The sequence below is a fragment of the Lithobates pipiens genome, unplaced genomic scaffold (assembly GCF_037356315.1).
Source record: "Lithobates pipiens isolate NorthernLeopardFrog02 unplaced genomic scaffold, aLitPip1_a1.2 Scaffold_8, whole genome shotgun sequence".
In the NCBI taxonomy this organism is placed as follows: Eukaryota; Metazoa; Chordata; class Amphibia; order Anura; family Ranidae; genus Lithobates; species Lithobates pipiens.
Window position 1 is genome coordinate 569,345,625 of NW_027507903.1, and position 13,454 is coordinate 569,359,078.

At 46.8% G+C, this 13,454-nt stretch overlaps 7 non-coding genes across 7 annotated transcripts; 3 read left to right on the forward strand and 4 right to left on the reverse strand.

Moving 5' to 3' along the window:
* Positions 1 to 2,996: 2,996 nt before the first annotated feature.
* On the reverse strand, positions 2,997 to 3,069 carry TRNAM-CAU (transfer RNA methionine (anticodon CAU)). Its single transcript has one exon. It is a non-coding gene; the product is annotated as a tRNA-Met (tRNA).
* Positions 3,070 to 5,225: 2,156 nt separating this feature from the next.
* On the reverse strand, positions 5,226 to 5,298 carry TRNAM-CAU (transfer RNA methionine (anticodon CAU)). The gene has a single exon. It is a non-coding gene; the product is annotated as a tRNA-Met (tRNA).
* Positions 5,299 to 8,755: 3,457 nt separating this feature from the next.
* On the forward strand, positions 8,756 to 8,827 carry TRNAE-UUC (transfer RNA glutamic acid (anticodon UUC)). The gene has a single exon. It is a non-coding gene; the product is annotated as a tRNA-Glu (tRNA).
* Positions 8,828 to 10,788: 1,961 nt separating this feature from the next.
* On the reverse strand, positions 10,789 to 10,861 carry TRNAM-CAU (transfer RNA methionine (anticodon CAU)). The gene has a single exon. It is a non-coding gene; the product is annotated as a tRNA-Met (tRNA).
* A 120-nt stretch (positions 10,862 to 10,981) lies between these two features.
* Positions 10,982 to 11,053, forward strand: TRNAE-UUC (transfer RNA glutamic acid (anticodon UUC)). Its single transcript has one exon. It is a non-coding gene; the product is annotated as a tRNA-Glu (tRNA).
* A 1,961-nt stretch (positions 11,054 to 13,014) lies between these two features.
* Positions 13,015 to 13,087, reverse strand: TRNAM-CAU (transfer RNA methionine (anticodon CAU)). The gene has a single exon. It is a non-coding gene; the product is annotated as a tRNA-Met (tRNA).
* A 120-nt stretch (positions 13,088 to 13,207) lies between these two features.
* Positions 13,208 to 13,279, forward strand: TRNAE-UUC (transfer RNA glutamic acid (anticodon UUC)). Its single transcript has one exon. It is a non-coding gene; the product is annotated as a tRNA-Glu (tRNA).
* The last annotated feature ends 175 nt before the right edge of the window (positions 13,280 to 13,454 follow it).

Below are 13,454 nucleotides of genomic sequence, written 5' to 3' on the forward strand. Positions count from 1 at the left end.
AACATCCTGGAAGCCGTGTTACTGTGTAGCAGAAATCTAGCTTTTGACCACCGAAGTGATTTCTCGGTACGTTCCGAGAGGATAGTGTCTAGTTCGGTACGCTTTTGATTAATCAATAGAAGGACATCTGGGGAATGTGCCTGTACGTGGGACTGGTAGAGGGCTCGCAGTTCCCGTGTGAGGGCCTGAATTTTAGCATTACATTGTTTCTTCCTAGTGACTGCTATTTCAATTAAACGACCACGGAGAACCGCTTTATGAGCGGTCCAAAGAACCTGGGGTGAGATGTCCGGGGTGTCATTAATCGCGAAGTAGTCTGCTAGGTGGCTCTCAATCTGAGTATAGGTATTGGGGTCTGAGAGTAGGGAATCATTCAGTCGCCAGGAGGCAAGAGAGGGGGAGAGGCCCACGTGGGAGGTATGAAAGGCCACAATCTAATGGTCAGACCATGGGCACGGGTGGATAGTAGTGTGTGAGGAATTGGCCAAAAGAACCGGGGAAGCAAAAATATAATCAAGCCTAGCGTAGCTATCATGAGGGAGAGAGTAGTGTGTATATTCTCGAACTCCAATATTAAGGGCCCTCCAGGTGTCGATAAGCTGTAAACCATCCAATGCTTTAGAGAGAAATTTAGGGAAAACCCTAGCGCTATGCGATGTACGGCTCCTATCCTCCGCGGGATTAGCTACTAAGTTGAAATCTCCACCCACTATCAGGTGGGGGGAGATGTATCTGTCGAGAGTACGCAGGAAAAGGTGATAGAAGGCACTCTGTGCGTTATTAGGGGCGTACAGATTAGCAATCGTTACTTCCTTACCCTGCAATTTACCCTGAACAATTAAAAATCTGCTATCCTGATCTTTAAACACATGTGAGGGTTCAAATGGAACAGAATTACGAATATAAATTGCCACTCCTCTGGTCCTGGAATCAAACGTAGTAGCGTAATGTAATTTATATGACTTATCAAAGAATGTGGGGCAGGCCCCCGAGGAGAAGTGCGTCTCCTGTAGTAAGATGATATCCGCCCCAATACGTTTATAGTATCGGAAGGCTTTCCTCCGTTTGTGAGGGGAGTTAAAACCTCTCACATTATGTGAGATAACATGGAGACCCATATCAGCCAGTGTTCAACCGCAAAGGTGCGGGTGGTCCGCAGGGAGAATTGGGATTAAAATGGCTGAGTCCAGAACCAGAGGGGCCCGTATTAGCCAATATCAGGCCAAGTCTAGTACCTATGGGGCCGTCAGGAGGTCCGGTATGAAACGGAGATCCATCAGCCCCGAGCTTATAGGCAAAGAAAATACATTCCGCTGTGAAGTCAGCAAAGCAAATAAACAAAAGCATAAAAAGAAAACTTAACACTCTATGGGGTCTGGTTGGAAAGTCCAGCCAGATCAAGAAAATTGTGTAATTACCAGGCCTTGCGGCCCAACTGCCACCTGCTACACACATGTCTCACAGTGGGAGAAAATCGTTAGTCTTCTGGGAGACTACAATGAGATGAGCGTGTCCAAATAGCCCGATACTCAGGTCTCTGGGACTAAGGATACGTAAGGAATGGTGTGCAGGTATGGAAGGGGGGAAGCGCAGCTACGAATGTCAGAGAGGGTGAGACACAGGGGAAGTAACGAAAAAACAAAGTAAATGTCTTCAGCCACCCGGGACATGGAGAAAACAGATGATATAGTAGCCGAGCACTTGTTGAGTGTTAGAAAATGGGGGCACTGGAAGATCCAAGGACAGACGAAAGGAGGATTTCTTAATAGGTTACGGTTCGGAGAATCAGACCTCAAACGTCCGGTAGTGGCTGGAGTCTGCGAGACCTTCTGTCCCTTTGAGGCGATGGTGTAGCCCAGATAGGGGATGGTCGTGGGGTCGGTGGGTGACGGGGTGAATGTTGTCGTTCCAGGAGACCCAGCTTCACCAAAATATCTTTGCCTTCGGATATCGTAGAGGCTATGTAAGTAGAACCGTTATGAGGCACGATCAGTTTGAATGGGAAGCCCCAGCGGTACCGTATGTGGGCAGACTGCAAGGAGGAGGTAATCTCCTTCATTTTCCTTCGCTTCTCTAGCGTTGCCGGTGAAATATCTGGGTAGATCTGGACAGAAGCTCCGTCCAGTTGGATCCGAGGCATGTTTCGTGAGGCACGAAGGATTTCCTCCTTTATAAGGTAGTCCTTGAGACACAATACGATATCTCTGGGCGGCTTTTCGGGAGGAGGTTTGGGTCTCAGAGCACGATGTAAACGATCGCATGTAAAGGCTTCGGTAGGTTGGTTCGGAAGCAGAAGTTGAAACAGACGGACGATCGTGGCTGGGAGGTCTGTCACCGACTCGGGGATACCTCGCACACGAACGTTATTCCTCCTGTTGCGGTTGTCGAGGTCCTCCAAGTGGTTTTGAAGTTGAACGACCGTGTCACCGAGCAGCTCATGATCCCTTCGTAAGTCCGAATAGGCAAGGTGCAGTTCGTCGTGCTTAACTTCCAGGAGGTCTGTCCTATTGCCCAGGGCCGCCATTTCCTGAGAAATCAAGCTCGTGGATTTATGCAGCTCCGCTTGGAATTTCTTCGCCAGCTTATCATACATAGAGGACAAGCTGTCCTCCAAATCCGCTTTAGTAAGAGTGTCGCCCATACCTTGGAGCGGGCCCGCCGGGCGCGCGGCTGCATCGGCCTTGGGGGAATGGGCGCCATCTTGAGACATGTCAGGTCCGTCCGAGGTCCGCAGAAGGTAGGCCGTAAGAGAGTGTTGAGCGGTCTTCCGCTTGCTTTTCTTAGATGTCGGCATGCACAAGTGGTCCCGCAGGCGATTACTGTTATTTGTGGACCAAAAGTCGGGCCAAATCGTCCTGGGGAGTGATATATCTTCTCCGCAGCCCCCGGAGCTCAGAGACCTAGCTGCTGTCTCGTTCCTCGCCGCGCATGCGCCCCCCGAGTAGTGTTTTTCATAGATTAAGGACCCCAAGGCTCACAAAATGGTTAGAGAGTAGTGCCCCGTGTGAGGATCGAACTCACGACCTTCAGATTATGAGACTGACGCGCTACCTGCTGCGCTAACGAGGCCAATTAGTGAAAGTGATATGTGTGTCATAGCTGGCCACCATACTTGGAAGCTGATGGCGGTGGCACATCTTTTTTTCCCTTTGGTTTTCTCTATTTTTCTCAAAACAAGGCAGCTAGCTTTCCCATATGGTCTAGCGGTTAGGATTCCTGGTTTTCACCCAGGCGGCCCGGGTTCGCCTCCCGTTATGGGAAATGCAAGTCCTTTTAACGACCCGCACACTCCTAGTGCTGAAACCTCAAAGCTGTTTTTCCATTGTAACCTCCAATCATTCCCTTGTTGTCAAAGTACCAAGGGTCAAAGCCAGGGATGCAGACAAGACAGGTCAAGCCGGGTCAGGACAGGAAATGAAATACTATCAGGAACACAGGAACTCACAGGGCAAGCTGAAGTTCATCCAGCAACTAATGGCTCATGCACGCGCTTTGGCATACGTATATGCGCACTGGCACATGAATTTTCACACATGAATAATATCAGGATCACAGGAACTCACAGGGGAAGCTGAAGATCATCCAGCAACTAATGGCTTATGCTGCTAGCTTTAAATAGGCCACTGGGCACCAGAAATTGTCACGCATTGTGTGCGCTTTGGCGTACGCACATGCGTACTAGCACATGAAGTTTCTCGGCCGTTCTCGCTCTTCTGCACATGTGCATTGGCAAATATCTATGTGCCAATCTTCTGCAAACCATTCTCTGACAGAGACATCATCTTTTTTTTCCACACCTTTGAAAAAGCCCTTTTGAATTCCTCGGTGCTTTGTTCTTTCTGTGTGATGAAACTAAGGGAAGCATGTCACATAGATGGAAAATGCCTCTGTTGTTCCAGGATGAGTAGACATTGTATCTTGCAAGGTCTGTTGGATGCAGAGCTAAAGATTTTAGCTGGGTGGAATATGGTGGAAGGCAAAAGAGCACTGAAAGCTTGATCTTCCGGTCAATTTTCCATCCATATGGTTTCCTACAAGACCTAAGGGATGAAGAGTAGTGTTTTTCATAGATTAAGGACCCCAAGGCTCACAAAATGGTTAGAGAGTAGTGCCCCGTGTGAGGATCGAACTCACGACCTTCAGATTATGAGACTGACGCGCTACCTGTTGCGCTAACAAGGCCAATTAGTGAAAGTGATATGTGTGTCATAGCTGGCCACCATACTTGGAAGCTGATGGCGGTGGCACATCTTTTTTTGCCTTTGGTTTTCTCTATTTTTCTCAAACCAAGGCAGCTAGTTTTCCCATATGGTCTAGCGGTTAGGATTCCTGGTTTTCACCCAGGCGGCCCGGGTTCGCCTCCCGGTATGGGAAATGCAAGTCCTTTTAACGACCCGCACACTCCTAGTGCTGAAACCTCAAAGCTGTTTTTCCATTGTAACCTCCAATCATTCCCTTGTTGTCAAAGTACCAAGGGTCAAAGCCAGGGATGCAGACAAGACAGGTCAAGCCGGGTCAGGACAGGAAATGAAATACTATCAGGAACACAGGAACTCACAGGGCAAGCTGAAGTTCATCCAGCAACTAATGGCTCATGCACGCGCTTTGGCGTACGTATATGCGCACTGGCACATGAATTTTCACACATGAATAATATCAGGATCACAGGAACTCACAGGGGAAGCTGAAGATCATCCAGCAACTAATGGCTTATGCTGCTAGCTTTAAATAGGCCACCACTGGGCACCAGAAATTGTCACGCATTGTGTGCGCTTTGGCGTACGCACATGCGTACTAGCACATGAAGTTTCTCGGCCGTTCTCGCTCTTCTGCACATTTGCATTGGCAAATATCTATGTGCCAATCTTCTGCAAACCATTCTCTGACAGAGACATCATCTTTTTTTTCCACACCTTTGAAAAAGCCCTTTTGAATTCCTCGGTGCTTTGTTCTTTCTGTGTGATGAAACTAAGGGAAGCATGTCACATAGATGGAAAATGCCTCTGTTGTTCCAGGATGAGTAGACATTGTATCTTGCAAGGTCTGTTGGATGCAGAGCTAAAGATTTTAGCTGGGTGGAATATGGTGGAAGGCAAAAGAGCACTGAAAGCTTGATCTTCCGGTCAATTTTCCATCCATATGGTTTCCTACAAGACCTAAGGGATGAAGAGTAGTGTTTTTCATAGATTAAGGACCCCAAGGCTCACAAAATGGTTAGAGAGTAGTGCCCCGTGTGAGAATCGAACTCACGACCTTCAGATTATGAGACTGACGCGCTACCTGCTGCGCTAACGAGGCCAATTAATGAAAATGATATGTGTGTCATAGCTGGCCACCATACTTGGAAGCTGATGGCGGTGGCACATCTTTTTTTCCCTTTGGTTTTCTCTATTTTTCTCAAAACAAGGCAGCTAGTTTTCCCATATGGTCTAGCGGTTAGGATTCTTGGTTTTCACCTAGGCGGCCGGGTTCGACTCCCGGTATGGGAAATGCAAGTCCTTTTAACGACCCGCACACTCCTAGTGCTGAAACCTCAAAGCTGTTTTTCCATTGTAACCTCCAATCATTCCCTTGTTGTCAAAGTACCAAGGGTCAAAGCCAGGGATGCAGACAAAACAGGTCAAGCCGGGTCAGGACAGGAAATGAAATACTATCAGGAACACAGGAACTCACAGGGCAAGCTGAAGTTCATCCAGCAACTAATGGCTCATGCACGCGCTTTGGCGTACGTATATGCGCACTGGCACATGAATTTTCACACATGAATAATATCAGGATCACAGGAACTCACAGGGGAAGCTGAAGATCATCCAGCAACTAATGGCTTATGCTGCTAGCTTTAAATAGGCCACTGGGCACCAGAAATTGTCACGCATTGTGTGCGCTTTGGCGTACGCACATGCGTACTAGCACATGAAGTTTCTCGGCCGTTCTCGCTCTTCTGCACATTTGCATTGGCAAATATCTATGTGCCAATCTTCTGCAAACCATTCTCTGACAGAGACATCATCTTTTTTTTCCACACCTTTGAAAAAGCCCTTTTGAATTCCTCGGTGCTTTGTTCTTTCTGTGTGATGAAACTAAGGGAAGCATGTCACATAGATGGAAAATGCCTCTGTTGTTCCAGGATGAGTAGACATTGTATCTTGCAAGGTCTGTTGGATGCAGAGCTAAAGATTTTAGCTGGGTGGAATATGGTGGAAGGCAAAAGAGCACTGAAAGCTTGATCTTCCGGTCAATTTTCCATCCATATGGTTTCCTACAAGACCTAAGGGATGAAGAGTAGTGTTTTTCATAGATTAAGGACCCCAAGGCTCACAAAATGGTTAGAGAGTAGTGCCCCGTGTGAAGATCGAACTCACGACCTTCAGATTATGAGACTGACGCGCTACCTGCTGCGCTAACGAGGCCAATTAGTGAAAGTGATATGTGTGTCATAGCTGGCCACCATACTTGGAAGCTGATGGCGGTGGCACATCTTTTTTTCCCTTTGGTTTTCTCTATTTTTCTCAAAACAAGGCAGCTAGTTTTCCCATATGGACTAGCGGTTAGGATTCCTGGTTTTCACCCAGGCGCCCGGGTTCGACTCCCGGTATGGGAAATGCAAGTCCTTTTAACGACCCGCACACTCCTAGTGCTGAAACCTCAAAGCTGTTTTTCCATTGTAACCTCCAATCATTCCCTTGTTGTCAAAGTACCAAGGGTCAAAGCCAGGGATGCAGACAAGACAGGTCAAGCCGGGTCAGGACAGGAAATGAAAAACTATCAGGAACACAGGAACTCACAGGGCAAGCTGAAGTTCATCCAGCAACTAATGGCTCATGCACGCGCTTTGGCGTACGTATATGCGCACTGGCACATGAATTTTCACACATGAATAATATCAGGATCACAGGAACTCACAGGGGAAGCTGAAGATCATCCAGCAACTAATGGCTTATGCTGCTAGCTTTAAATAGGCCACTGGGCACCAGAAATTGTCACGCATTGTGTGCGCTTTGGCGTACGCACATGCGTACTAGCACATGAAGTTTCTCGGCCGTTCTCGCTCTTCTGCACATTTGCATTGGCAAATATCTATGTGCCAATCTTCTGCAAACCATTCTCTGACAGAGACATCATCTTTTTTTTCCACACCTTTGAAAAAGCCCTTTTGAATTCCTCGGTGCTTTGTTCTTTCTGTCTGATGAAACTAAGGGAAGCATGTCACATAGATGGAAAATGCCTCTGTTGTTCCAGGATGAGTAGACATTGTATCTTGCAAGGTGTGTTGGATGCAGAGCTAAAGATTTTAGCTGGGTGGAATATGGTGGAAGGCAAAAGAGCACTGAAAGCTTGATCTTCCGGTCAATTTTCCATCCATATGGTTTCCTACAAGACCTAAGGGATGAAGAGTAGTGTTTTTCATAGATTAAGGACCCCAAGGCTCACAAAATGGTTAGAGAGTAGTGCCCCGTGTGAGGATCGAACTCACGACTTTCAGATTATGAGACTGATGCGCTACCTGCTGCGCTAACGAGGCCAATTAGTGAAAGTGATATGTGTGTCATAGCTGGCCACCATACTTGGAAGCTGATGGCGGTGGCACATCTTTTTTTCCCTTTGGTTTTCTCTATTTTTCTCAAAACGAAGCAGCTAGTTTTCCCATATGGTCTAGCGGTTAGGATTCCTTGTTTTCACCCAGGCGGCCCAGGTTCCACTCCCGGTATGGGAAATGCAAGTCCTTTTAACGACCCGCACACTCCTAGTGCTGAAACCTCAAAGCTGTTTTTCCATTGTAACCTCCAATCATTCCCTTGTTGTCAAAGTACCAAGGGTCAAAGCCAGGGATGCAGACAAGACAGGTCAAGCCGGGTCAGGACAGGAAATGAAATACTATCAGGAACACAGGAACTCACAGGGCAAGCTGAAGTTCATCCAGCAACTAATGGCTCATGCACGCGCTTTGGCGTACGTATATGCGCACTGGCACATGAATTTTCACACATGAATAATATCAGGATCACAGGAACTCACAGGGGAAGCTGAAGATCATCCAGCAACTAATGGCTTATGCTGCTAGCTTTAAATAGGCCACTGGGCACCAGAAATTGTCACGCATTGTGTGCGCTTTGGCGTACGCATATGCGTACTAGCACATGAAGTTTCTCGGCCGTTCTCGCTCTTCTGCACATTTGCATTGGCAAATATCTATGTGCCAATCTTCTGCAAACCATTCTCTGACAGAGACATCATCTTTTTTTTCCACACCTTTGAAAAAGCCCTTTTGAATTCCTCGGTGCTTTGTTCTTTCTGTGTGATGAAACTAAGGGAAGCATGTCACATAGATGGAAAATGCCTCTGTTGTTCCAGGATGAGTAGACATTGTATCTTGCAAGGTCTGTTGGATGCAGAGCTAAAGATTTTAGCTGGGTGGAATATGGTGGAAGGCAAAAGAGCACTGAAAGCTTGATCTTGCGGTCAATTTTCCATCCATATGGTTTCCTACAAGACCTAAGGGATGAAGAGTAGTGTTTTTCATAGATTAAGGACCCCAAGGCTCACAAAATGGTTAGAGAGTAGTGCCCCGTGTGAGGATCGAACTCACGACCTTCAGATTATGAGACTGATGCGCTACCTGCTGCGCTAACGAGGCCAATTAGTGAAAGTGATATGTGTGTCATAGCTGGCCACCATACTTGGAAGCTGATGGCGGTGGCACATCTTTTTTTCCCTTTGGTTTTCTCTATTTTTCTCAAAACAAGGCATCTAGTTTTCCCATATGGTCTAGCGGTTAGGATTCCTGGTTTTCACCCAGGCGGCCCGGGTTCGACTCCCGGTATGGGAAATGCAAGTCCTTTTAACCACCCGCACACTCCTAGTGCTGAAACCTCAAAGCTGTTTTTCCATTGTAACCTCCAATCATTCCCTTGTTGTCAAAGTACCAAGGGTCAAAGCCAGGGATGCAGACAAGACAGGTCAAGCCGGGTCAGGACAGGAAATGAAATACTATCAGGAACACAGGAACTCACAGGGCAAGCTGAAGTTCATCCAGCAACTAATGGCTCATGCACGCGCTTTGGCGTACGTATATGCGCACTGGCACATGAATTTTCACACATGAATAATATCAGGATCACAGGAACTCACAGGGGAAGCTGAAGATCATCCAGCAACTAATGGCTTATGCTGCTAGCTTTAAATAGGCCACTGGGCACCAGAAATTGTCACGCATTGTGTGCGCTTTGGCGTACGCATATGCGTACTAGCACATGAAGTTTCTCGGCCGTTCTCGCTCTTCTGCACATTTGCATTGGCAAATATCTATGTGCCAATCTTCTGCAAACCATTCTCTGACAGAGACATCATCTTTTTTTTCCACACCTTTGAAAAAGCCCTTTTGAATTCCTCGGTGCTTTGTTCTTTCTGTGTGATGAAACTAAGGGAAGCATGTCACATAGATGGAAAATGCCTCTGTTGTTCCAGGATGAGTAGACATTGTATCTTGCAAGGTCTGTTGGATGCAGAGCTAAAGATTTTAGCTGGGTGGAATATGGTGGAAGGCAAAAGAGCACTGAAAGCTTGATCTTGCGGTCAATTTTCCATCCATATGGTTTCCTACAAGACCTAAGGGATGAAGAGTAGTGTTTTTCATAGATTAAGGACCCCAAGGCTCACAAAATGGTTAGAGAGTAGTGCCCCGTGTGAGGATCGAACTCACGACCTTCAGATTATGAGACTGATGCGCTACCTGCTGCGCTAACGAGGCCAATTAGTGAAAGTGATATGTGTGTCATAGCTGGCCACCATACTTGGAAGCTGATGGCGGTGGCACATCTTTTTTTCCCTTTGGTTTTCTCTATTTTTCTCAAAACGAAGCAGCTAGTTTTCCCATATGGTCTAGCGGTTAGGATTCCTGGTTTTCACCCAGGCGACCCGGGTTCCACTCCCGGTATGGGAAATGCAAGTCCTTTTAACGACCCGCACACTCCTAGTGCTGAAACCTCAAAGCTGTTTTTCCATTGTAACCTCCAATCATTCCCTTGTTGTCAAAGTACCAAGGGTCAAAGCCAGGGATGCAGACAAGACAGGTCAAGCCGGGTCAGGACAGGAAATGAAATACTATCAGGAACACAGGAACTCACAGGGCAAGCTGAAGTTCATCCAGCAACTAATGGCTCATGCACGCGCTTTGGCGTACGTATATGCGCACTGGCACATGAATTTTCACACATGAATAATATCAGGATCACAGGAACTCACAGGGGAAGCTGAAGATCATCCAGCAACTAATGGCTTATGCTGCTAGCTTTAAATAGGCCACTGGGCACCAGAAATTGTCACGCATTGTGTGCGCTTTGGCGTACGCATATGCGTACTAGCACATGAAGTTTCTCGGCCGTTCTCGCTCTTCTGCACATTTGCATTGGCAAATATCTATGTGCCAATCTTCTGCAAACCATTCTCTGACAGAGACATCATCTTTTTTTTCCACACCTTTGAAAAAGCCCTTTTGAATTCCTCGGTGCTTTGTTCTTTCTGTGTGATGAAACTAAGGGAAGCATGTCACATAGATGGAAAATGCCTCTGTTGTTCCAGGATGAGTAGACATTGTATCTTGCAAGGTCTGTTGGATGCAGAGCTAAAGATTTTAGCTGGGTGGAATATGGTGGAAGGCAAAAGAGCACTGAAAGCTTGATCTTGCGGTCAATTTTCCATCCATATGGTTTCCTACAAGACCTAAGGGATGAAGAGTAGTGTTTTTCATAGATTAAGGACCCCAAGGCTCACAAAATGGTTAGAGAGTAGTGCCCCGTGTGAGGATCGAACTCACGACCTTCAGATTATGAGACTGACGCGCTACCTGCTGCGCTAACGAGGCCAATTAGTGAAAGTGATATGTGTGTCATAGCTGGCCACCATACTTGGAAGCTGATGGCGGTGGCACATCTTTTTTTCCCTTTGGTTTTCTCTATTTTTCTCAAAACAAGGCAGCTAGTTTTCCCATATGGTCTAGCGGTTAGGATTCCTGGTTTTCACCCAGGCGGCCCGGGTTCGACTCCCGGTATGGGAAATGCAAGTCCTTTTAACCACCCGCACACTCCTAGTGCTGAAACCTCAAAGCTGTTTTTCCATTGTAACCTCCAATCATTCCCTTGTTGTCAAAGTACCAAGGGTCAAAGCCAGGGATGCAGACAAGACAGGTCAAGCCGGGTCAGGACAGGAAATGAAATACTATCAGGAACACAGGAACTCACAGGGCAAGCTGAAGTTCATCCAGCAACTAATGGCTCATGCACGCGCTTTGGCGTACGTATATGCGCACTGGCACATGAATTTTCACACATGAATAATATCAGGATCACAGGAACTCACAGGGGAAGCTGAAGATCATCCAGCAACTAATGGCTTATGCTGCTAGCTTTAAATAGGCCACTGGGCACCAGAAATTGTCACGCATTGTGTGCGCTTTGGCGTACGCATATGCGTACTAGCACATGAAGTTTCTCGGCCGTTCTCGCTCTTCTGCACATTTGCATTGGCAAATATCTATGTGCCAATCTTCTGCAAACCATTCTCTGACAGAGACATCATCTTTTTTTTCCACACCTTTGAAAAAGCCCTTTTGAATTCCTCGGTGCTTTGTTCTTTCTGTGTGATGAAACTAAGGGAAGCATGTCACATAGATGGAAAATGCCTCTGTTGTTCCAGGATGAGTAGACATTGTATCTTGCAAGGTCTGTTGGATGCAGAGCTAAAGATTTTAGCTGGGTGGAATATGGTGGAAGGCAAAAGAGCACTGAAAGCTTGATCTTGCGGTCAATTTTCCATCCATATGGTTTCCTACAAGACCTAAGGGATGAAGAGTAGTGTTTTTCATAGATTAAGGACCCCAAGGCTCACAAAATGGTTAGAGAGTAGTGCCCCGTGTGAGGATCGAACTCACGACCTTCAGATTATGAGACTGATGCGCTACCTGCTGCGCTAACGAGGCCAATTAGTGAAAATGATATGTGTGTCATAGCTGGCCACCATACTTGGAAGCTGATGGCGGTGGCACATCTTTTTTTCCCTTTGGTTTTCTCTATTTTTCTCAAAACGAAGCAGCTAGTTTTCCCATATGGTCTAGCGGTTAGGATTCCTGGTTTTCACCCAGGCGGCCCGGGTTCCACTCCCGGTATGGGAAATGCAAGTCCTTTTAACGACCCGCACACTCCTAGTGCTGAAACCTCAAAGCTGTTTTTCCATTGTAACCTCCAATCATTCCCTTGTTGTCAAAGTACCAAGGGTCAAAGCCAGGGATGCAGACAAGACAGGTCAAGCCGGGTCAGGACAGGAAATGAAATACTATCAGGAACACAGGAACTCACAGGGCAAGCTGAAGTTCATCCAGCAACTAATGGCTCATGCACGCGCTTTGGCGTACGTATATGCGCACTGGCACATGAATTTTCACACATGAATAATATCAGGATCACAGGAACTCACAGGGGAAGCTGAAGATCATCCAGCAACTAATGGCTTATGCTGCTAGCTTTAAATAGGCCACTGGGCACCAGAAATTGTCACGCATTGTGTGCGCTTTGGCGTACGCATATGCGTACTAGCACATGAAGTTTCTCGGCCGTTCTCGCTCTTCTGCACATTTGCATTGGCAAATATCTATGTGCCAATCTTCTGCAAACCATTCTCTGACAGAGACATCATCTTTTTTTTCCACACCTTTGAAAAAGCCCTTTTGAATTCCTCGGTGCTTTGTTCTTTCTGTGTGATGAAACTAAGGGAAGCATGTCACATAGATGGAAAATGCCTCTGTTGTTCCAGGATGAGTAGACATTGTATCTTGCAAGGTCTGTTGGATGCAGAGCTAAAGATTTTAGCTGGGTGGAATATGGTGGAAGGCAAAAGAGCACTGAAAGCTTGATCTTGCGGTCAATTTTCCATCCATATGGTTTCCTACAAGACCTAAGGGATGAACAGTAGTGTTTTTCATAGATTAAGGACCCCAAGGCTCACAAAATGGTTAGAGAGTAGTGCCCCGTGTGAGGATCGAACTCACGACCTTCAGATTATGAGACTGACGCGCTACCTGCTGCGCTAACGAGGCCAATTAGTGAAAGTGATATGTGTGTCATAGCTGGCCACCATACTTGGAAGCTGATGGCGGTGGCACATCTTTTTTTCCCTTTGGTTTTCTCTATTTTTCTCAAAGCAAGGCAGCTAGTTTTCCCATATGGTCTAGCGGTTAGGATTCCTGGTTTTCACCCAGGCGGCCCGGGTTCGACTCCCGGTATGGGAAATGCAAGTCCTTTTAACCACCCGCACACTCCTAGTGCTGAAACCTCAAAGCTGTTTTTCCATTGTAACCTCCAATCATTCCCTTGTTGTCAAAGTACCAAGGGTCAAAGCCAGGGATGCAGACAAGACAGGTCAAGCCGGGTCAGGACAGGAAATGAAATACTATCAGGAACACA